Source organism: Excalfactoria chinensis, chromosome 4 (genome assembly GCF_039878825.1).
Source record: "Excalfactoria chinensis isolate bCotChi1 chromosome 4, bCotChi1.hap2, whole genome shotgun sequence".
Lineage (NCBI taxonomy): Eukaryota > Metazoa > Chordata > Aves > Galliformes > Phasianidae > Excalfactoria > Excalfactoria chinensis.
Window position 1 is genome coordinate 45,152,321 of NC_092828.1, and position 25,099 is coordinate 45,177,419.

The window sequence follows — 25,099 nt, forward strand, 5'->3', positions numbered from 1 at the left end:
TGTCCATGTAAAACAAGATGATGTTTCAAGATTCATCCAAGAGAGACTTAAAATGTGCATTTTAAATTTCTGGTCCTTTCTAAAGATTTTGCCTCATTCTGATGACTTCTAAAACCTATACTTAACCAAATATCTAAGCTGCATTAGAGATATCCTGAAAGTGACTTAGCAGGTTTCACATCTTTGTGCAGTTTAAATGCATTCAGGGTTGTAAAAGACCAGCAGGGGAGTTTCTTTGCTTTTGTGCACTTACAGGTTTTATCTTGTGAAGTGTGATATGAAAATGCATCAGAGTTGGGTAGTGCTAAGTTAATGGCTTGAGATCAATTTCTTTCTTATTCACATCTCCTGTGTCCCTGAATGTGTTCTAACAATCTAGTTGTAGGTCAGGTTGAAATGGGGACCCTTCCCATCTCTGCTGAAACTGTTGGATTTTACTGAAAATGATTTTCTTTAGTGGAGTAAAAGGAAAAAAAAAAAAAAGTAACTGTAAAAAGTGTGTGATCATGGAGCCTGGTGTTTGCATGCATATTTTATCTAAACTGTCACAAAATTAATTATTGAAGTAAGAATTTCCAAGTCTGCTTATTGTGATGAGTTCTCCTATGATGATCTCCCACTTGTAATTCATGTGACCGTTGCTCTAGATCCGTGTGGGGAAGATACATCTCCAGAGGATTTTGGGGTACTGTTAAAGATGAGATATCAAGGTTTGCTTTGGACTTGTATTTTGGTGCATGTAAGTTTACACACTTAACCTAAAAATAAATAAATAAATGTCAGTTTCAGTTGTAATGTAGGATTAGTAGCCCATGTATCGTAGTAAAGGTATTCTGAGATTACTGTTTGAAAAATGCAAGATTATGAATGTGAAGATCTCTAAAAATACATCTGGTACTCTCAGTTGCCCAGCTTCTGTGGTAGTTACTCCTTTAAAATTTTTACAGAAGGTTTCTTTTTAGCATGCACAACTGGATTCACTCTTTTTCGTAGCATTAAGATACACAGGACAACACACTCCAGATCTTAATGCATTTTGCATATATTATTAAAGCACTTTCAATCTGGCCAAATATGTAATAAAATGTAACCACTTGCCTAAACAGCTTAAATCTTAAATGATGCTGTAAATTAAAAATGTAAGATGAAGATTATATGTGTAGTTGATGCTTTCCCCATGCAAATAATAGGCATTTCAATATTTTATGCATTTTTCTTTGATGTAATTGTAGAAAAATAGTAGTCGTTCATAGTATTTTAAGATGAATGTGCTGAGAGAAAACCAAAGCTTATATAATGGGTGAGACACAGAAAGTGAAACAGTGAAAATCTTTGTTTTTACATCTTCCACATGAGGTTGTTTTATTTAGAGCTCATTGTTAAATGAAGTATTCATAAGCAAGGCTTGAATAATTCTATAAAATGTGTTAAAGAAACAAAGTTCCATAAAGTTTAAATTGTTTTTTTTTTCTGTCATCGTCTAGGTCTTTTTTTTATAGAAATGCATTCCAAATTATGTTACAACTTTTTCTATTACTGGACTTAAACAGGATGAAGACACAGGAAGCAAATGGCTTAGAAAACATCCAAAATAACTCATTGTGAGCTTAAGAAAGAAGCAAACCAATGTAGAAAAGGGAAGATATCTTAAATGCTTGTGTTTATTATTATTATTACAGCTATGCTTACTAGTTTTCTGATGGTCTGAATAGGTGTGTAGCTAGTTCATTCAAGCACCTTATTCCTGCCTCATTCTTACACAGCAAGAAAAATAATAAATCATATTAATGATCAGTTTGCAGTCAGCCTGACATTTGTTTGTCTAATGTGACTCACAGGAACATTCTTGAATGGATTTATCTGGCATGGTTGCTGGTTTGTACAGCCAGAAGAAGTGAACTTCTAAACAAGCTGTGCAGTCACTGTCTTATAAGAAGCGACATAATTAACACTAGTTATGACTGTCATGTATTTCCTGATTTCTTATTTAACTTATGCTATCAGTAACTGCATCTCCATTCTTTGCAATTCTTCATTAGACTATGATTTTTGTCTTGTTCCTATATTATCTGAATTTCCTAATGTGAGCATGCTGCAAGAAGCTGGCCTCGGTCAACTTTGATAAATGGAAATAAAGGCTAGATTCTATAAACAGTCTGAATTTTTTCTGCACCTTTGCAATCTTCACAAATTTTCAAAACATTTTGTATCTGCATCACTAAATTCCTGGTAGAGTTTTTTAATATAAAAGATTAAATTATAGAATTATCAAGATAATAAAAAGACTTTAAACTACCTTCAAATCACACATATCCCATTAAAAATAGTTGGTGTGCCTATGTTGACTTTCTTTGCTTCATTTGTTGCTGTTATTAAGAGGTTATCTATATAAATAAAACGAGGCTTAATGAAGTATGATGAGAAATTGGCCCTTTAAATGAACAAAAGAATATTAGCATGCATCAAAACTAGTTGAAAAGCCATTGTTGTATTTACTTATGTTATTAAACCAGAATTTGCAAGTACTGATTAGTTGGTTTGAAAATATACTCTCTGTTATTTGGCTTGTTAGATCTACTTAGGTTTTGATGTTTTGAGACAGTTTTGCAGATGTGACTGCTTTTTCCTAAGACGTTGAGCAATCTGTAATGTTAACCATGGTTGATTTATTCACTCAGCTTTAGCTCTGCAGTGTTGTTGGTTTTTTTTGTTTACTGGCATACTTGGTTGAGCTGGGCTGCCAAAGCAGGTAAGTTCCTCAGGAATTGATTCAGTTAAGTCTTTTCCTCATTTAAAATTTGTTTCTGAGTTTAGTTCTTGATCCCTGTTAACCAATACAAAAATACTAATATAGAAAAGCATATTGCCTTTTACATTCTGTGGAGACCATCCTTGTTCTCTTCATTGATTTAATCTCAGCTGCATCAGAGCATCAAAGTCCCCAGACTGTTCCTTAACCCTATTAGTTTAGATACAGCCATGAGGTTCTCTTCAGAGGGAGCCTGTGTTTTGGTTTTCTTTAGTAACTTAAGCCACCATACAAATAATATTGTATCTTTGTCATATTTTATAAAGCTGTCGAAGTGGACTTTAATTGCACTGAAGATGGCTAATGGAGATATTTATAGCTGGAATGTTTGAAGAGTTTAAATAAAATCTATAGCTTAACTAAGTCTTCTGTTTCTCAGTTTTTCAAAATTGAGCAGTGAAAGTGTGGTGAAATCATAGCAAATTTTACTGTTTTTTTTTTTTTGTTTGTTTGTTTTGTTTTGTTTTTTTGTTTTTTTTTCTGGCTATTGCAGTAGCTGTGCAGTGGCAAAAGCAGGGTGTTGTTTTTTAATTTAGCTGATTTCAGCTTAAAAAATACCATATCTCAATCTGGTGGTTCCTCAGGAATCTGGACCTGGAGATCTTACACTGATTTATTCTCTAACTAGATTTTTTTTTAATTTTTTTTTTTATTTTTATTTTTTGTAATGTTTGGCATTCAGTGATTCTCATCCCTGTGCGTGGTTCAGTTTAATTTTCTGTAAATGTACTTCAGTGTAAAGATATGGTAGGCATATTGACAGCTAGATTGGCATACTTGCTTTTGGTATTTGGTAAAGAGATGTCTTGTAGTCATCCAGGTCTGTATATTTTTTCTAAGGAAGCTTGGATAATGTTTTTTATCTGAAACTTCTCTTATCAGTACAAAACTGTTGCACGTGATGGTGAGACTATTGAATCAAAGCAGTTTGTTAATGTGCTTTTCCCGTTGATATGGTATTCTATTTTAAGACAATATATCTTGCTTTTGCACCAGGATTGTAGAGTAAATTAAGCTGGTAGTGGTTGTTTCTAGCTTCAAAATTGCTCTGATTTTTTTTTTTTTAGATCATAGCCAATTTAATTCAAGTATTCTAAGATTGGTTAGTTAAATTGTACTGGTTTCTTACCACATTTACTCTGAGATATTTGATTGTTCTGTAAAACAGTTACTTAGAATTAGTGCCGTCCTTCTGAGATAACTGCACACACTTAGCTGTAGCTGCTCGTGTGTTTCCTGAGGCAGGTGGCACTATGCCATCTAGCAGGAGTAAGCATTCAGATTACAGAAGATGATGTTTGTCTTGTAAATCAGTTAGAAGAAATAATTTTATGATGAAAGGAGAGAGTATTTATACGCAGGATATGGAGCAGGAGAGATACATAGTTAGAAAGAACTATTTATGAAAGTACTATTTATGAAATTATTATCTACAGCTACCAAACATTTATTTTTCACAGGTAATTTCTGTTTATCTACTGTCTTCCTCCTAGAAATCTATGTAACATCAATGATGAGAGGCTCTTCTGGCAACAGGCCTACCTCTATGCCCTTCTTATTACAATTAAGCAAACTTTTAGGATGTATGATGTATATTTCAGAGTCTGGTTGTGAGATAGACAGCCATTCAATCTGTTGACCAAGTGCTGGTGTTTTTGCAAACACTGTTTGATCCTGTAGATGAGTATTGCTTTTCTCTGAGTTGTGGATATGTAGAAGTTATGCAGTAGTTATTTACAGCAAACAGTGACATTGCTACCTAAGTGCTTCACACTGAATTTTTTAGATGTGCAGCACTGCACTTATTAAAAGTTTCAGAAGTAACACAAAGCTGTTCCATGCGTGCTTTCTATATTTGTTGATATTCTGCATGCCTGGCATGATAAATTATTGAATATATTTTCAAGGCTTACTAAATACTTGAGTATTTTTCGACATCGAAGATGGCTAATATTTTTATTGAGTATTATTTTTTTTTTCCAGAAATGTTTTGAAGTCATGATGTATGCACAAAGTACTTGTGTTATGATCCATTTAATTCCTGTCTATTTAATTTGAACTGTAAAGTCAAGTGCTAGTCTGATTTTTACTTTTTTTATTATTTTTATTTATTTTTTTATTTTCCACTGCATGAGCATGTCTGGTATTCTACCTGCATTAGTGTATAGTAAAGCTATTATTTTGAGTAGATTTCAGCAGTATTTGGGCAGCAGCTCATTCACGACAGCATCAGTTTTCTTGGAACAGTCTTGTTTCTCTGGGGGGTACTTTTTTGAAAGGATTCTAAATGATTATTTGCTAGAATCACCTTTTGTATGACTCTGAATTTTATAAATGTAGTATTAGCAAAACACAACTGAACCCCTAATGGATGGTATGCTTTATTCTAGTTATTTAGTCACATGTTTTGAACCCTGCCCACAGCATGAATTGTCAGAATGTATAAAGAATTGATCTAAGTACATTAGGAAAGGTAGTGGTTTGCCTCATCTGGAGTACTGTGTCCAGTTCTGGGCTCCCCGGTACAAAAAAGACAGGGATCTCTGGGAAAGAGTCCAGCACAAGGCCACAAAGATGGTGAAGGGCCTGGAACAGCTTCCCTATGAAGAAAGGCGAAGTGAACTGGGTCTGTTTAGCTTTGAGAAAAGAAGACTGAGAGGGGACTTGATCCAGGTCCATAAATATCTGAGGTGTAAGGGGCAAAGTGGTGAGACCAGGCTCTTTTCAGCAGTGTGTGGCAACAGGACAAGGGGAAATGGACAGAAACTGGAGCATAGGAAGTTCCGCATGAATGCGTGCAAGAACTTCTTTAAGGTGAGGATGACGGAGCACTGGAACAGGCTGCCTAGGGGGGTTGTGAAGTCTCCTTCTCTGGAAATATTCAAGACCCATCTGTATGACTACCTGTGCGATGTGGTGTAGGGAATCTGCTTTTGCAGGGGGGTTGGACTCGATGATCTCTGGAGGTCTCTTCCAACCCCTATGATTCTGTGATTCTGTAAAAATCCGTATTTCATTTTCTGTGTGTCAGAGTTGGACACTTCAGTAATTAATACAGCTGTGATTTCCATGTTTTACCAGGACTCTAAAATTTATAGCATTTATAGCTCTTGTCTAAAGAGGATGAGAAAAAAATGTGAAAATACCAAATTGTTATTGAATAGCAATACTACCCTTCATTTTACTGTTTTTGTTGTACTACTGTTTCCAATTTCAGAGAGTTCAAGTGTGGAAAGTAGTAGGAAAAATCAGCTTATTCATACTTCAGCCTTGAAGAAAAGTCTGTGTAGACTAATTGAGTGGATAATTCATTCATGAGTGGTTACTTATTTTTTTTGAAAGCCCATCTTTATAAAGTTCTTGAGGTTGATATCTGAATAAGCTGCTCATAAATTAAGACATCACAGGTATGTTTTTTCACTTCTGACTTTGATTGGAACAGCTTCTAATTGGAGTTTTCTGAACTGTGTTAATTAGTCCAAAACCCACTGTTTCTTTCAACTACATCTGGATTTACCTTTTCTGTGCTCCTGGAGCTGACTTGCTGTTTGTATGCCATATGTTACAATAAGTACTTAGAATGAGCGAAATGAAAAAGACATGATATGATTTGTTTCCTTTTTTGTATATTAATTTGCATATTATTTGTATATTTGTATATTTTTGCATATCATGTTGTGGGAAATGCATTAAAAATAATTTCCTTCTATATTACATATTGCTGACTTCTCACTAATACAGCTCGATATTTGGCCAGATATTCTACAAAAAGTAGAAAGCATTTAGAGTATAGAAGGAAGTATAGAAAGATGTATGAATGCATCAAGGTACAGTATGCCCAGATTTACATTTCTGTTCCAACACTGACATGGAGATGGGATGGGGGAAGGTACTGGAAAAAAAAAAAAAAATCTACCTGTAGAGTCTTAGAATTGACAAATTTCAGCACGTGTTTAAAAACTATAGTTTTAGCAAGAGAAATGTTTGTTGTGAGAAGTTAAAGGTGACTTCATTTTGCCTTAGGGGTTGTGCAAAGTTACATGAAATCTTGTCCAGCCCTTCTTTCTTGTGATCTTATACCTACAGGCAGAATAACAAACAGGTCTGAGGAAATGGCTGCAAGTTGTACCAGAAGAGGTTTAGACTAGACATAAGAAGGAACTTTTTCTCTCAGAGGCACTGGAATGGCTTGCACAGGGAGTGGTGGAGTGGTGGTGGTGGTTCAAGAGGCATCTGGATGAGTAACTCTGAGATCTGGTTTAGTGGTTTGCTGTAGCTATGGCAATGGGAAAATGGTTGGACTAGATGATCTTCTAGGTCCTTTCCAACCTTGTGATTCTGTGATTCTATGAAATTGAAATCATTGGCTCAAAAGATAAAACTTCGGACTCACAATTTAAAATATTACTAGCTTAGAAACAGTACTGAAGGGAACCTACAGTGGGTGCACTTCATGATCCCCGGAGATCCAACCCCTATGATTCTGTGATTGTTTAATTTTGATATCTTTTGTTCTTGCGTCTTATTGTATGCTTAACTATACAACATGACTCTGCTTTTTGAGTTTGTAGAGGAACGGCACTTGCAAGATGTGCTTCATCTGCAGCTTTGTTACTATAGAAACTGTTGCCTTTTTCTCCTACATTCACTGTATTTTAAGTTCTATGGACAGAATGGTCCAATCAGCTCAATTTAATCTTTTTTTGTATGAATACAATTAATTTTCAGCCCCAACAATTGTTGGAACAGCATTGCAACATTGCAGACAATTTTGTCTGAACTGCTGTAAAAAACACATTTTGGTGGGAGAAAGTCGAAGAGAGCAGAGAAAGAGAAAAGGGTTTTGACAGCTCCAGTATATTTCTGTTACCCTGCATAACACATAAAAACCAGGAGAATTTCCTCCGCTTTGTTTCCAAGATTTCTATATGTTTTGAGGTGGCAATAGTAGTTTGTATCTCTCATGCCTTGAGATCTCTGGCCTGAATTAAACGAGGACATGTGTAAAATCTTGATGTTTGCTTTCTTCGATTTCTGCACAAATAATCCAGAATTTTGATTGAAAACATTGATGGGCCAATCAAATGGCTTCAGGGTGAGCGGGCTTATTTTGGTTTCTATCTTTAACAAACTGTAAATTGGATGCAATTTATGTTTATAAAAGATTTGTACCTAAATGCTTTAGAAATGCACTGTATAACAATGAAATTTTATTGCCAAATAACCAAAGGCTTTTCCCTTTGGATAAAATCTTGGCATTTGTTTAAGGGATTTTTCTTATTTTTTTTTACCTTTGAATCTTTCTAAACATACACATATCTCAGTTAGAAAATAACATTTAACCTATAGTTAATTATGCATGAGCAGCTGTGCCTGTATAAGACTTAAGAGTCGACCTTTGTTCATGTATTTATTAAAGGTATCATATGCCTAGTTGTGATCTTGATTCTGTGTAAATATTTTATGTAGTTTTTGTGGGTTTTGAATATTGCTTGCCAATCTTTTTTTTTTTTGCCTTATGAATATTAAGGATAAGTGAAGATCTGTTTTGTTGAACAATTGATTTTAGGCTGTTTCAACTTTCCTTTGCAAACAGTGTCCCTCATAGTTGGGCACTTGTCCCATACTGGGTGTCAGGAGATTTGAATATTGAGATGAGTAGAAATACATTTATTGCAATGTAGTTTCTTATTGTATGGTTATACACAGCTTTGTATCCATTAGAAAAGAATTTCCTGATGTTTCCCTTTATGAGGAGAGGAGACAGACAACCTTGCCTTGATGATAATTTATGGCCCATGCTGGATCTCCCCAAGCCATCCTTATCTTGTTGGAAACCAAGACAACAGCTGTGCTTTAGATTACGACAAATTTTTTTAAAGCAGTTTGAATTTTTTTTTTAATGTATGGCTTTTACATCCATAGTGGAACAAAAACTCAGTACATTCCCATTGATGTTCCTCATAACCCCACTCAAGTTTAAGTTCAATTGCCAGTTACTGGAACTATGTATTTTCAGACTAGTTTTTCATGTTCCTATATAGACAAGCTGACCACGTTTATTTTAGAATGGATTTTTAGCAACAGACCAAAGATGCTAAAGCTACTGAACCTCAACCACTTGCTTCAATGTGCAAAGCATTTATAACTCAAATACAGAGATGAAATTCATCTTTGAAAACCTTATTACAAATTTTATGAATATTTTGTTAATTTACTACTGCAATAATGGATAACTGATTTTTAGTGCATGCTGTAAGATGGATTCTCTTGAGACTACTTTCTGTACCTTAAGATCATGGAAGCAGAGGATATTTTTTCTGACAAGTACCTATTCTTCAAGTTTCTCTGCCCTTCACATTCATATGCAGGAATCCAGAAGTTGTCACTATTTTTCTAGATAGACCATTGATGTTAGAACCTTTTTTTGCTGCCTGCTTTCTATGGAATAAGATAGTGATATGCAAAGAAAGCATTAATGCTGTTTGTCTTAATGAGCTTCTGTATTTTTCTGGAAATTTGTTCATAGTATCTGGATTAATGTATGAGACCTCTCTAAATTTTGTGTCTTTGGGTTCTGTTTTGTAAGTTTTTCTTGAAAAGAAGAGTATGAGATTCATTTAGCGTCCTAAGACATCAGGTTTAATATCTTTGTGGAATAAAATCCATTGCTTCAAGGCCATTTATATGATCTTCATTTTTAATTTTTATTTTTTTTAGACAAAGCCAGCAGGTACATGCAATACCCATTGTATTTTTTTTTCCTCAGTGCTATGAAAGAAAAGTAACAAAAGCTGCATATGTAATCTCAATATCTAACAAACAATATTTTCATTTAACTGGCTTTCACAAAGGAACACTTATGAAAAAGGCTTTTTGTTCTGGCAGGAGATGTGAAATGGATAACTGGGGAAGTGGCCAACAAAAAAAATCTACTGAAGTAATGAAAACCCAAGAATTCAGAAAATTCAAAAGTTTATCATAAAGAGCAAAAACTTGACAATAATGAAAAGGCTGCAGAGTGTTAACTCTAAGTGTTAAGAATATTTTTTTGTGTGTGTGTCAAAAGCTGTTTACCAATCATGTATATATTTCTGCATAACAGAGAAGGACTTGATGATTATACTGACAGAGTTTGCAGAACAGTATTGAGAGTTAGGAGGCCATCTTGGGACTCAAGATGTTTCCTTGCAAGCACCGAAATCTTTGTTAGCTGTACGGACACTCCTTCTTTCCCATCCTTTAAGAGCATAAGGTGGCCTCTAAGGAAAAGCATATTTATTAATATTTTCCAAAGCAGTTTTGTGTACCACTGCATCCTCATTTTGTGACTTGACCTATTGGATAAAGAGGGAATTTTGTGTATCATCAAAAAGAGCATAATTGAATCAGATTGAAATCTGGCTTTGTCCTAATGAGAACTCTGTGTTTGCAATAGAAATATCCCACAGGAGACAATTGGTTTTGGTTTTGTTTCTTGTTTGGTTTTTTTTTTGTTGTTTTTTTGTGAATTTTTTAAAGCACTGCACATCAAAATCAGTAAAATTTTTAAGTAGGGATGCTAGTTTATGACAGAACTCTGAATTCAGTTTTGTTGAGATTTTTGCTTTTTTCTTTTGTCCCATCTCAATTATTTGCATTAGTTATTTTACTTTCAGCATAGAATTATCGCTACCTTCACGTAGGCAGAACTATCTCAACTGCCTTGTTGCATATGATGCTGGCATGCTAAAATTTGGGTTCCCCTGCTAAAAGGGTATATTTTTTCATGAGAGAGATAAAGATATGGGGTAAAGTCCTTTTTTCCTAGTGGTATACAGACTCAACAGTGTATTAAGTTCATCCCCTTAAGAAAATGGCAGTTCATTTTTAGGATTTCTTTCAGCTTTTGCACTGGAAAAATGGGCTGGAAATTTTAATAAGTATCTTTGTACAATGCATGCATTATGACAGTTGGTGAATGTGCATTAAGAGATCATCTTCCTGTCCCCCACAGGAGATCACCTCCACACAACATATGCAGCATTTATTTGCCAAAATTCAGAAGTCTTTTGAATCAAGCTTTAAAAAAAAAAAAAAAAAGTCTTCCATCTGGAGCTCTTCGTGTTTTCAAGAGATTCCAGAAACTCTTCCAAAAGAAATTCTGGAGTGTTTCAGGGCCTATAGTTAAGCTGAAATATTTGTTTTAAAAGGACAGGTTCTTTGGGCATTGGGGAGGATATTCTTTGAAAGCTGTGTGTGTGAGTGCATGCATGTGTTTTTATGTATCTAGTGCTGTTATGCTTTTTAGGTGCATGCAAAAGGCTGTTATTATATAAATATGGTACGTTAAGATGTAAATGTTATAAACATGCCAGAGTAGATTGTAGTACTGTAGCCTTAGTTTTTTTCTAAGTTGTGAAGAGGTCAGCATACAGGACAGATGTCAAAAAGCCCGATGTATACTCGAAGAGATTTAGCTTACGATTTAGTTTTCACTATGTTGCTCTTTTGATAGTATTCCAAATTCTTAGTATTGGCAAGTGAAAACTTTCTGGTGAATTAAGATGAGAGAATTTGAAAAAGAGAAGCCAAGACAGAATGAGAAGATAAATGTAAACTCAGAGTTCTTATTCTTCCCAGACTGTTCTCTTTGGTTAACATACTCAGGATCTAACTCCCTAGCTGCCTGAACTGGGTAAGAAGGAGAAGAAGTGGTATTATGAATACTAAGCAATCCTTTCTGTTCAGCTTTCTGGCTGGGAAAAAAATAACCTTTTTTCTGCTAGCACTGCAGAAGTATTCTACTGGTGCTCGGCATTGAAACTGCATCCTGAGGAACAGTGGATAGAGGAAAGGAACTGCTAAACTGCTGTGGTTTTGTTTTGTTTTGTTTTTTTAAAGTCCCCTAGACTGTAGACTATTTATTTTCTGTGCTAATAATTTGGGTAATGGCATTTATGGACTACAATAATGGCCAACGTTAGCAGACCTCAAGTAGCTGTAATTGAAATTAATAAGTAATTTGAAAGCTGCCTCATATCAGCTGACTTCTTTAACCAAAGGCTGATTTTATAGATTTTATAGAGTACTCGTTTCCTAACAGGTTTTGACAATCTGATTTTTAGAAGCGGTTGTCTTGGAAACCCACTTTTTTGCTTACATCTATGAAAAAGCAAGTGAGGAAACAGTGACCTGACAAGAATTGTTCCTTAAATCTTTAGCACTTTACCTAGCATGAAAATAAAGATAAGTAATGCAAATCCTGGAACCTACAGTAATGTAAATATGTAACATATAACACTGAATCATGCTGTCCATGTAGCTCACAGGCAGATAGATGCACTGCCCTCACTTACTTTGTATATAATTCACTGGGGGTTTAATTATAAGCTCTTCAAGGCAGTGACCTCATTTTCAAAGACATCTGTAAAGTGCCGAGTGCAGTAATGGTGCTATCTGAATAATAACAGAAAAGCTCTATGAAAACAAGTTTATGGAATTGGAGTTGAATTTTATGTATGCTTTTAATGCTATGTTTTTTTGTTTTTTTTTTTCACTTGCATATATTTTTAGTTCTTATACAGTGTTTGAATTCAGTTTTTATTTTTACATCATGTTTATGACAATGATGCCAGTGTGTGTAGTGGGATTATATATTTGTTGTATGAATTAACATTTGCTTATTTATTTGCTTATTTAAATTTCAATATTCTGAGGATATTAAACTGCATTGGAAAACTTATTTACAGTAAATCAGAATTACAAGTTGAAAGTTTTTGTAAAAGAAAGCATTATAATTACTTGAAATGGTATGAAATCGGGAGACATAATTGCTGTGTTTACAGTCATCTGGAGTTCAACCTAGAAGCAATGGTTATAATAGCATATGGCACACAGGAATTTTAGAATCTGGGAAAGCAAATATGAAAGGCATTGAGGAATTCAATTAGTGGAGTAAAAAATCAGAAAATTCTGCAAAATGGAACACAGTTGAGTAGTCTTTAAAAGCACACTAGTTAAGGCATGACTGATCACATCTCTAAGTGAACAGAATGAAAGAAGCAGGAAAAAAGCCAAGTGCCTTCATGATACTTTTTAATGATGTAAGGCTGAGAGAAAAAATAGCTCCTGAAAAAAAAAGGAAAGCAACCAAGTAACAATAAAAATAACGACAGCATGAGTTAAACTGGAAAGGAAAAATAAGAGAGAATAAAAGCAAAATGATTTTATTTTAGCGGAAAAGGGGTCATACAAAAAGCTTTTAGAAAAGGAAGGATGGATGAAGAGATAGTAGAACTCATTAAATAAAAAGTATAATTAATAATCTTTTATTTAAAAACAAAATGATAGAGTTCCAAATCCTATGATTGCAATCTTGAATCTGACAAACTTTTTCATTTTTAAAATAAAAAAATAGGTATTGATAATTTTTTTTCTCCCCTCTCTCCCTTCTGAATACAGCAAGACAAAACACAAACTCTCTTTTTTTTGCTGAATAACCTGTTGTACTGGCCTATGTACTTCAACTTGCCTTAGCCCTGATCTGTCTCTTTAACACTTGAGATACTTGAGATTCTAGGATGTATTCCACCTTCTTATTGAATGGCAAAGTTTCTGAAACCTCACCCAAATCTCTTTTGCTTCTCCTGTCATCTCTTACCTGTTCTGTGCAGCTCTAGCAGGGCCCTGCTTTGCTACCTCTTTGATATTGTGGAGAGTGTGCTAAGGATAGAAGGCATTCATTAAGGTTTTCTAAATTCTCCACATCCTTTTGTGAGGATTTACTTGCTATTATCTGTTCCCTGAAATCATATTTAACTCAATCCAAATTAAAAAACAAACCAACAAACAAAACCACTATAAACATTTATAGCACTTAACACAGGCAGAACAAATGATTATAAGATGCTTAGATAAAGAGACATAACAGAAACTACAGTTGATCTGTCAGTGTAGCTGTGTGTGATGTTCTTCCTTCACCTTGGTTTTCTTGCTTCCTGACTAGATGGTAGCATGTATGTCACCCTTTTTACGCCTTTTTGTCTCTCAAAGTAGTTGGCTATTGTAGATAGTCTCCTCTTTCAAGTCTTCTCAGTGATCTTGGCTAGTTTCTTCTGTTTTCCTGAAATTCCTTCGTTTCTTACCTGCAGTAGGAGTTAGTCGTTTACCATAAGGAATTTCAGTGGCTTTTCCCTACTTCTTTCTTCAGTGGAAAAACTCCCTCTGTTAGTGGAAATCATACTTCCAATGTCATTGCTGCAGCAGGGTGTGTTTGAAGTCCTTTATTTCTCTGTTCTGTATACCCTCCTTCTTTTGATGTGTCGCTAAGAGGCATCGACACTCTTTGGATTGCTGTGGACATACAAGTCATGTATGAATGCTGTGCATAGCTATCTGGGTATCCAAAGTCATTGGTCTGTGTATTTGCTGAACAGGAGAAGGTCCTGTTGCCTGGGCACATGGCTGTTCATTGTGCTGTGTTAAGATATTGACTTTACACAAAGACAGTGTGAACGCAAACACTTTGTATTTTAATATTGGTTGGATAATTCTAAAATATAAGACGTGCAGTGGGTTAAACTTAATAATGTTCATTTAGAAAGACTGAGTATGCTATAAGACAGTAGGCTGACAATCTTCACATGACTACCTCTTGTGTATATTATCCAGTTTATCCCATTAACAGAACAGAAGTTCCAGTAGAACCATGTCTTTGTGGGCAGCAAGTAATATAAAATAGAACTGTAATTTCAATACCTTTCACTCTGGTATGCACTTTAGTTTCAAAAAGAGTTTTTGGCATGAGTAAACAAACACATCTGTTTCATAGTGCTTTCCAGTCAATTAAAAGAATATGATAACCTCATCCATTTCTCACAACTATTTGCCTCCCAGAATATAAAGAAGTGTTCATTTTGTGTGCAGGATGGATTGCTAAATTTACTGTTTTAAAGCATCAGCAGAAGAACATTAAGGCTGTAGAAATAGTGTCCCAAGTGCCTCATGTAACTTTCTAGGTTATTCAGTAGTCAAGAGATATATGGCCTGAATTTATAATAATAATAATGATACTGATAATAATAAAAGTTGTGCTCTGGACTGTATTTATTACTGCTTGTGTGACTATTAAAAGATATCTCATGAGTGAGACTTTCCTTGCTTGCCTTATAACTGTACAAAGCTCATGACATACTGTATGAATAGTTTTCCTTTTTTTCTCTGTTGTAAATTCACCTGACATATTATAGAAAACATTTTCTCTCTGACAAAGGTTAATTGCTGAATGGGGAAGTCATTGGTGTCTGTAAATTCCTTACGCTCTACTAGTTTTTTCCATGTTAAGTGTAAAGATGAGCTGAATTACTATCTGGTTCCAGTGGCCTATCATCAAGAAGTTTGATAGGAGAAATCCCAAATTGAAGTAATCTGAATATGAATGACACAGGCAACCTTAAGGGGGTTTTATTACATGTGTATCTAGTAGCTATACATTCTTATATACTGAAATGCTGCTACATACTGTTCTGGATTCAGGTGGACTTCTGTTGAGGAAAATAAAAATCTTACAAGTTCCATTTATATAATCTTTATGTAAGCCAGAATGAATTCAGCTTCTTCCAACAACATGAAGCATCACTGTTGGCTCTCTTAATTACATGGCTGTCATCTGTCAAGAATTTGGAGTTGTGGTGCAGTGTGATTTCTTCTGGATCTATCAACGCTCTCCCTTAGTTGGCATATACTTTTAATGCAGGGAGACTTCCAGTGCCTCAAGGACAAATCAGTTGCCTTTCTGTAATATTTGTACTTGCAAATACATGCAGAATTGAATTGGTTGTTCAAATGGAATTTCTTTCTAGAAAGATCTAGTGTGTTTACTGGATTGGATACACTTTTCCACCAAGCAGATACTTCCAGGATGTCTATGCCACCAGCCTCAAAGGACTGACTTACATTTGAACCTCCCCAAAGGTTCAACCAGCAGTAGGCAGCCTGAACTTACTTAGAATGAGATGGAAACCAATTGCTAGTCCCAAGGGTATGCACACAACACAGCTAGTTTCTGGAAAAGGTCTGGCAGGTGACTTCAAACTAAATCTAAGAAATGAAACATTGCTTCTGAAAATTTGCCTTTCTATTCTGATAGGCAAATTTGTCTTGCACTTAGAATGAGCAGATAAACTGATCTGTGCATTTCATTAAAGGTTCACAGCATGGGAGAATGTGACCAAAAGTTTTGTGCTTTTTTTGGTGTGTTTATAGACCTAAGCAAAGTTAACCTTAATCTAGGCTTTCAGTTCAGAGTTTATTAACAATTTTTTTTTTTATTATTATTTTTTTTTTACCAACCCCCTATATAATTGTTTAGATAATGCTTGTAATCTTAAATGTGGTAATTTTGCTCTATCAACATCTTCTAGAAGGTATGAGAGTTATTTTAATTGCAGTGAGAGTATCACTCAAATATTACAAGTCCAGTATGTGCTGAATTTTACAAATTATGATCTATCCTGGAAGTGAAGACCCTTTTTAGGGCTGAGATTATTGTGCCTGAGAATTTATTGTATAATCTACTATCAACTGCAATAGGTTTTGTTTAAATCTTGTGGATTTGATACTTAATACTATGTTTGAGCAATACCTGGTGCTCTGAGGTTTCAGGTATTATACTTATAATGCTTTTCAAGGGACACATTTAGAGGGTCAGTGATGCAAGCATCTAGAGGAGTGGGCAGGTAATCTTTTACGCATAGAGCAAAACATGTCACAACAGACACCTGTTGTCATATATTCCTGTTATATTTGCTGATGTTTGAGCTGAGTGAGGAGATGATGAATGATCAGAATAAAAGTGAAGTGAACAGATTGGTATCTAGTAGCTCTCCTAGGTAGTTCCCAGGTTTATCCAATAAAAATAATCCCTAGTGATGAAATTGGTATGAATTTTTTCTACTTCTGTTTAAAGATTTTTTTACTTGAAGTGCTTGTAGGCACGTGGTAGCAAGGAAAATGACAACTGACTGTAATATAGATGTCACTGTCTGAAGGTTGTGCAGAGGCTATTTAGGCAGAGATTTTACTGAATGTCTAGAGTCACCAGTCATCAAAGCAATGCTAGCTGATAGCAAAAATCCTCCTAGTAGCCATAATCAGTGGAAATAAAAGTATAATTCCTAACCACGTTCTCAGGAACCCCATTTCAGTTATTTCTAAAAGAATTTCTGTATAGTCTGACTGTACCTTGCAGATTTGTGGTTGTTCGTAAGCTCCTACAGCTGTTTGAAATCTGCCAATAAAGAGCAGGAAACCAGAGCAGCAAGTGTATCTGACCAGAATCCTAATAAGGCTCGAATTTTAATTATTCCCCAATGTTCTGTTGTCTTGTTTCATGATGAAGTGTTTATATAAGCGGAAGTTGGTAAGGGAAAGTATGATTACTGTTTTATAGGACTAAAAATCTCTTTCTCTCTATATATATGTTAGTAGAAGTCCTTGATGATTAGACAGAAACTATAGGGCTTTATTTTTCATTATTTTACAGTTCTGATTATTTTCAACAATGATTCACATCAGCATACATATTTTGTTGTTGAAATTTCTTGCATCTAACAAACCCATGCCTGTAAATGTATATTCATGTTACTTGAAAGTTATACACAGATATTACTGATATCATAATTGTGAAATAATATCATACCAAAGTTATTAGATAAGCTACTGGAAGCAATTCATTCATAATTCATGATTATCATACATCCTTGCTTACTTAGGTGTCTCATCCTTCCCATCTTCCAGCACAAAACAATCAAAGCTTTTTTGTCCTAGTTTCTTGTAAATGTAAAAATGTTGACGTTTCTTTTTTCATGTTATGTAAGAAATATAAATATTTAATAATATGCTGGTTGTATGTTAATGTGTTTTACAGACTGAGAATAAGCAACATTCATTTATTTCAGATGCGGCCTTTATAAGGTACAGGCATCCTTCCATAGCTGCATTTCCTTGTGTATTTAGCAATATGCATTTATAAACTCTTCTATGGATGCTTTGGTGCATTTAAAAAAAAATAATAAAAAAATCAAATGCCCCAAATAATTACACAAGAGCTCACTTGATAGCAAGTTGAGTGTATATTTGTGATTATTTTTCACAGTCAATACTTCATTAGAAATCTATGTATTTGTTTATTTCAACCTCTGTAATAGGGATGTGCTCCTGAATTCTAATTTTCAAGAAAAGATAGTCCTGCAGGAAAGGCTCATACAAGTAGGTTGTGTTAGAGAGAATTAATATTCTATTCGTATCCCCAGTGACAGTTGAAGTGAAGCCAGTTGAATGATTTCAGGCACAAAGCTGTGCTACTTACAGCTTGTCCATGAATTTAGCCATTAGGAAATTTTGTATAAAGAGGGATGACTACTGCTTCTGAATTTTACTACTGCTTCTCAATTTTTATATAGCATGCATTGGAGGATGATGTATTTGAATAAATGAACATGAAAAGCAAGTAGAAAGATCCATCTATGCTTATGTTTTTTCTTAGATGATGATCCAGAACAGCTACAATTTTGTTCTTTTTTATTGATACCCTTTAAGAAAGTCCCTAGTGATCACAGGTATTTATAACCTCTTTGGAAGATTTATTTTAGGCCGAGGGTTTGCTTTTGTTTTGTATGTATTCCTGTGTATTATACACCACATGACAGATAGGCACAAGCAGGAAATAAATATATTCAGGAAAGTTGTAGTGTTAGCAGTATCTGGGATTTTTATCAGACGTTCTTTGAAGTTTCTTTAAAAGCGGTTGCAAAAACATTGATGCCATGTATGCAGTGTAGTGGTGAAGCAAATGAAGTTGAAGCAGCTGGCATCAGGTAACAAAATATTTTGATTTGTTGAATGCTGGATTCTCTGCTTCTTATTATTTAGAAAGAGCTTAATCTGTGTTTCCCCTGAGGTTTGCTTCCATTCTGGAAAATGTCTAGGAAAAAATTATCTTAAATCATTTGGGCACAATACAGATTTATTTCTCACAGCTTCTATTTACAGTTAATGGAGACATTTTATCATTGTAGCAATTCCTCTTATAATAGGAGGTGACAGAATATTCATTGGTAGGGGGTTTTGTGATCAGCCTAACAGGAAGTTGGTCTGAGTAGGTTAGGTTTGACTAGTTTCTCTGTGATAGCAGGAAATAGTCTAGATGGCTTCTGGAGGTGGGTATTCTTTTCTCATTTAGGATAGAAATGAAAATCTTCACTTCCCAATATACTTTACTCAGAGTAGATGTTCCAGACAACTCTGTTTCTTTCTTAGGGAGAAAAAAAAGTCAGCATATGTTACTCCTTCTATATGTGTCTTATGACATGTAGTAGTATTTCAGTACTCTGTGCCATCGTAACCCATATCTTGTACTAGCTTGGTAGGTCATTGTGTTTCTTTTAACTGTGTGGAGAAGTAAAATGCTAGCACAAAATCTGCTCTTCGCAGTTTGTAGAGTGCCAGCAACCTGATTGCATTCATAGCTGGTATAGCTGTGAAAGCAAAAAAGGCATCTACTGAGATATGAGTAGGCCATATTATGACCAATATAATTGTTTTCAGTGGTAAAACTGGTTAAATCTTTTAGATGAGAAAAATATCATAAAATTTCTTAAAATGTAATCAACTTTACAAGGAAAAAGTGAGGTTGCCATAACTAGGAATCCACACATGTTAAAATTTGACATAATTTCTCAGTTGGAAGTCCTGAAATATTTTCAGGCTATTAACTTTAAAATCAACATCTACTGTACTGATTTATAATGGTCTCTGAGAAATTTAGTGTTCTACTTCTATAGTAGAGGACATGTGTAATTAATTGCCTCAAAGCAAAAAGTATGTTATCCATACTGGAGGAAGTCAATCAATATGGCAATGAAATATGAACAAAGACTAAAATTTTTTGAAAGCCTCTTTATTTGTAGGAAAGCACTCCATCCCTCAAAGCCCCTTCCTTCCCTGAATGATGGAGATGGACTGTTCTTTAGATTCCTTTCTTGTGCAAGACTTTTAAAAATATGATGTTCAAAAATATATTGTACATGGCTATAAAGTCACTGTGTATGCAAAAATGTGGACTTGTGAGAACTACTTTTCTGAGCTAGTTAACAGACATGAAGTATATCTATTCCCCATTAAAATTTTAAGTTCTTAAAAGTTGCTTCTGATGCTCAAAACTGTACTTTAGAAATTCAGTTCTCATGAAAGTTGTTAGATGACCGTTCATTTTTTCTATACTAGAAAATATTCTTAAGATTCCTGAATGTGTTTGCTAGTGTGCTATCAGGAATATCAGGAAGTGACCATGCATTTTGTCTGAATGCTTTATATGAAGCCTATAATTTAATATTAGTCAGTTTTGTCTTGGTGTTCATGTTTGGCTTGAATAGAAATATTTAACTTTTGTTATTTGTAAGGCACAGCTCCTTAAGTGGGTGAAAATCAGCTGCATAAATGTATTTAGTGATTTTGTGTTCTACTGTGTGTGATTTATTTATGTTTGGTTATAAGTTACTCCCTAGCAAGTCTTTAAAAGGAGTATTGTAATAGAAAAATAGAAATGTGGCAGTGGTTATTGCTTCTAAAATTCATCTCTTTATATTTTTTCCTGATGCAGAGTTACTTTTATGTTCATTTAATTTTTTTCCCCTCTAGGTTTTGTTGTCCTGTTGTGTCAGGCTATGAATTCCCTATAGATAGGCTGAATAGTGAATACCTTACCTAGGGTGTTAGGTAAATAGAATTATTTATAGAATCATAGAATCACAGAATCACCAAGGTTGGAAAAGACCTAAAATGAACAGAATAAGTTAATTGTTGTAAGTTCTTTGGACATTCTGTTTTCAAGAGTGCTATTTGTAGGAAATATAGAATCTTCTTTTTTTAAGGTTAACTTGCACTGAACACATTATCAGTTGTCTGCTATTGATTATCCTATTAGTTTCGTGCATGATTACTGATTTTGGAATTTTACAAGAATTTCACAACTTAAAATATATTAATGTCTAGTAAGTCATTTTGAATTAAGTTTTTCAAAGCTTGCAAGCTTCCTTGCAGCTTATCCCACACTAATCTATAGCAAAATGCTGCACGTATAGGGTACCAAAATAAACAGGGAAAACTCTGTGTGAAACTGCACCACAAAAGGAAAACTGTATGTCTCATTGCACACCGTGGAATGAAACAGATAAAAATATTTATGTAAAGGTGATTTTAATTAACTTCAACTACAAAATACCAGATTACATTCTTTTTTTTTTTTTTTTTCTTGTTTTACAAAGTTTCTTTTTTTTTTTTTCTTCCCCAAGGAGAGTAGAACTCATAATTCAGTTCTGCTCAGAATACTAATGAAAATGAGTTATTTTCTAGCTTTTAAGTAGTAGTGGAAGGGAATTGCATTACATCTTTTTATTCATATATTTGCAAAATTTCTTTAAATGTATAGTTTTTGAATTAGTGTTTTATGAGTGTGTCCCTCATACGCTCAGACACATGCACCGACTGGATGAGTTCTACTCAAACCTTTGTCTTCTAAAACCAAAAACAAACTATTGACAGTAATTTTAACCTGTACTTCACTGGGAACAAGTGCCTTGGAAAGAGGCCATTAGCACATGCTCATTCTGTTGTCATCTTGCCAAAGCTTGGCATTTGAGATGGCTTCGTTCTCAAGAGCAGGTGTTCATTTATTCCACATCATTCTTTAACCTTGGCAGATGAGCTAAAATTCAGAAATAGTAAGAAAGCAGTGCTTTCCATCTACGTAGAAAGAAAAGCCTAATGCTTGAGCTTGAAGGAGAAAGTCTAGAAAATAGATGTGTAGAAGCTGGGTTGTGACTGGGTGGAGATAAGGAAGAATAGCAAATTAATTATAAATGAATGTGTTGCATGAACTCATCTGGGTCCTGCATGTTTAAAGAAATATCACAATTCTTTGTCTATTCAATTACTTGTTGTTTAAATCATTTATGTACTGATGGTGTTTGTCTGGACAGGAATCTTAAAGTGATACCGAGTCACTTTGCAGCAGTTCCTTGACTGAAACATTGACTGAATAGTTATTTTTCAGACCACAATAGTTTTATCCTTTGTTCACATCTTTTAGGAGGTGCAGTTTAGTTTGGAAGTACAGACTTTGTCAACATTGTTTTAATTAGGCATAACATAAGCCATCAAAATTTGTCATTTATGCAAAACATAATGCATGTAAACATCTGAGATGAAATGGCAAATCTATGCTTGAGGACTATAGATGTAGTAAAAAAAAAGAAAAAAACATCCTTTGTTCTATCAATAGAAAAAAGTTGTTCAGTTCTATGGATTTTTATACTCTTATTTGATGCTGCATTCATCATGTAGTAAACTACATTCCTTTTATTTAGATTGCCACCATCTCTGATCCCTTGCTTGTTAAGTTTTAGACGTGTTTTATCTGTGTAGCATTTCTTCATGCATGGGCCATCATGTATTAAGCCAACTACAACATTATTTTTTTTCTTCTGTGCTTTATTTATCTTTTGGCCAGCGTAAATGTTAATAGTTGTTTGTCAATATTTGGTCAGGAAGAAAAAAAGTAAATATTTTTATCTTTTTATGTCTCTCAAGACAGTAAATACGCTTGCCATAAAAGTTACCGGGTATGTGAAAAAATAAGTGTTCAAATTGAGCCAGCTGATTGATGCATCTGCTTTGTGGACTACAGACTTCCTGTGATGATGCAGAATCTAGATGAAAGGAGGGAATCCTAGCTGAAAAGCACCTCAGGTTAGGTATGATCTGATAAAAGAGCACTATTGTGTTTATTCTATTGCAGGTATGAAATGTATTGACAAGTAACCCTGTCTTTAATTAGTCTAAATAGCAAAAATTATGGAAAACTCTTGTCTGTATTGTAACAGAGAAAATCATGGTGACATACATAGCCTGGGTTTCTCTGTTAGGACATTTTTTTGTTGTTGCTGTTTTAAGGTAATTCCACCTGCAAATAAATTCCTACTCAAACATTGGAATAAAACTGAGTGTTAATGGATATTTTATAATGAATCTTCTAGATTATGTCACTCCTAGAGACTCTTGGTGCTGCGCATCTTTTTCTTATCTACAGTTGTCACACAAATGCCTATGGTTAAAACATATCAAAGTGAAATATAGGTCTGGAAATGAAAACTGCAGGACCAAAATAGGAATACCATTTTAACTGTTTTTGACAGTGGGTCACCTCATTGTTTTTGGCCAGTATTGCTGTAATTTCATTTTGTTTTGGAAGTCTTGCCTAATGATAGTAAATATGAGTTTATGTTATGTTTAACAATCCTTGGAAACAAGAACATTTTTTATTTACATCAAGTGCATTATCTGTCCTGGAAGACCTTCACTTTAATGGAACACATGATGAGTCTACTCTCATCTTGTGGATCTTTAGAAATGCTGCTATCCATCTGTATTTGTTGACATTTTATTTATTTATTTTTATTTATATTTGCAGTAAAGTGAAATGGACATATCTGTGTTTTAGAGTTTGTAAAGCTAAGTCAACCACCACAAGGAGAGCTCAGGAATGGAGATGTATTTTTAGGGCACCTAGGTTTCCTGTTTCTCTTCTCAAATATTCACGTTTACATTGTTCTATGAAAAGCATTTGTGCTCCTCACAACTAGTAGCAGTTAATAAAAAAGAAAAACCTAGTCTCCATTTCATCTATGATGTCTGGATCCTGCATTATTTCATTGCTTGTTTGTTTTTAAGGACTCCTTCAGTTTCTGCTTCAGGTATTGATATCCTACTCATGGATGTGTGAAAACAGTGGGAGTTTCTATCTTAATGCTAGCAGTTGAGGTCTGTTGATTATTATTATTATTATTATTATTTTTACTGCTTCTGGATCACACACACACACACACAAAAATAAATCATAAATTTGTGAATTTGAAGGAGAGATTAAAAGGTTTGGTAGAGCTTATTGAATAGTCCTTTATTCTTCCTGTCAAATGCTACCAGGGCCTTGAAGTACTTTGAAACAATTTGCTCTGCTTTGGAACCCTGAAGAATTGCACTGGAGTGCAAGAGAACAAACAGGTAATGTAAATATCTCCCAGAAGTCATTCTAGAGTCCTTATGATGGACTAAGTCACTTCATTAGTGCCCTGTATTGCACTTGGGAGTATTCATGACTCCTGCATTTTTGAGTTTTTGTAGTTGTTTTGTGATACAGTCATTGCTGTCTCTTTAAGGAAGAAAATATTATCTGCATACCTTGGCTCAAGTTATTTTGGCTGTTCAAAAATTTGCATTTTGTCAATGTCTTAAAAACAAACAAACAAAAAAATGATTTTGAATAATTAACTGTATAGCTTAGTTCAGTGCACTAATATCAGCCTGAATTATCAGATTCCTAAGTGTGATAGGAAAAAAAGTGGTATTTCATATCCAGACAAGCAAGTAATTTGCTGAGGGTTTTTGTTTGTTTGCTTGTTTGTTTTTGCTGTATAAGCCTCTTGATGTGAAACAATAATATAAAGATAAATGAAGGCATATGAGAAATTATGTAAACATTAAAAAAAGGCTTTGCCTCTATCTTGTATATGTGCTACTGCACTCAGTGGTAAAGCTAGTTTCAAATATTTATTTAGTTTTTAAATTTAAGGTAAGCTTGTAGTATTGCTAGTACTCTAAATACTTAGCTTTTAAGATGGACTGTATATATGCAGTTGCCTCCCTGACCATGTATCCTGCAGCCACTCCAAGACTTGGCCACTAGGAACTGGGTATCTATTCAAAAAGTGACTCTATTTGGGATGTTCGGTGATGGCATCATTTACTGCAAATTGATTTTTTTCCATCATCTGTTTGGATGAATTTTGCTAGGTCAGGAAACTGATTAAATCCCCAGAGGCAGTTGAATTTTTGTTCCCTTTTCTAGTGGCTTGAACTTTGCTCAATTAAAATTAATCCATGACTGAAAAACAGTTCACAGAAACCTTTCTGCCATATTGCATGTAACATACTGATCTGTTTCCTGAGTTAAAATGAAACTCAATGTCAGATTTCAATTTTTCATAAGAAAGCAGTGGAATGACTAACAATGAGGATAACTGTGGAAACTTCCCATGATGTTTATCTGCAGCATGTGGAACTGTAGACAATTATAGCTGTTACAAAAGCAGATACTTTTCTTGAGCTTTCCCCAGTGATGTTTGCCTGCAGCATGTACAGCTCTGAAATCTTTGTTTAGGGAAGAGATCATTGGCTCTGGAGTGAACTTGCATG

The 25,099-nt window shown here is 34.5% G+C and overlaps 1 protein-coding gene across 1 annotated transcript in view; it reads left to right on the forward strand.

Annotated features, from left to right (window-relative positions):
• GPM6A (glycoprotein M6A) overlaps positions 1 to 25,099 on the forward strand; it is a 99,588-nt gene that overhangs the window by 27,851 nt on the left and 46,638 nt on the right. The window lies entirely within an intron of this gene.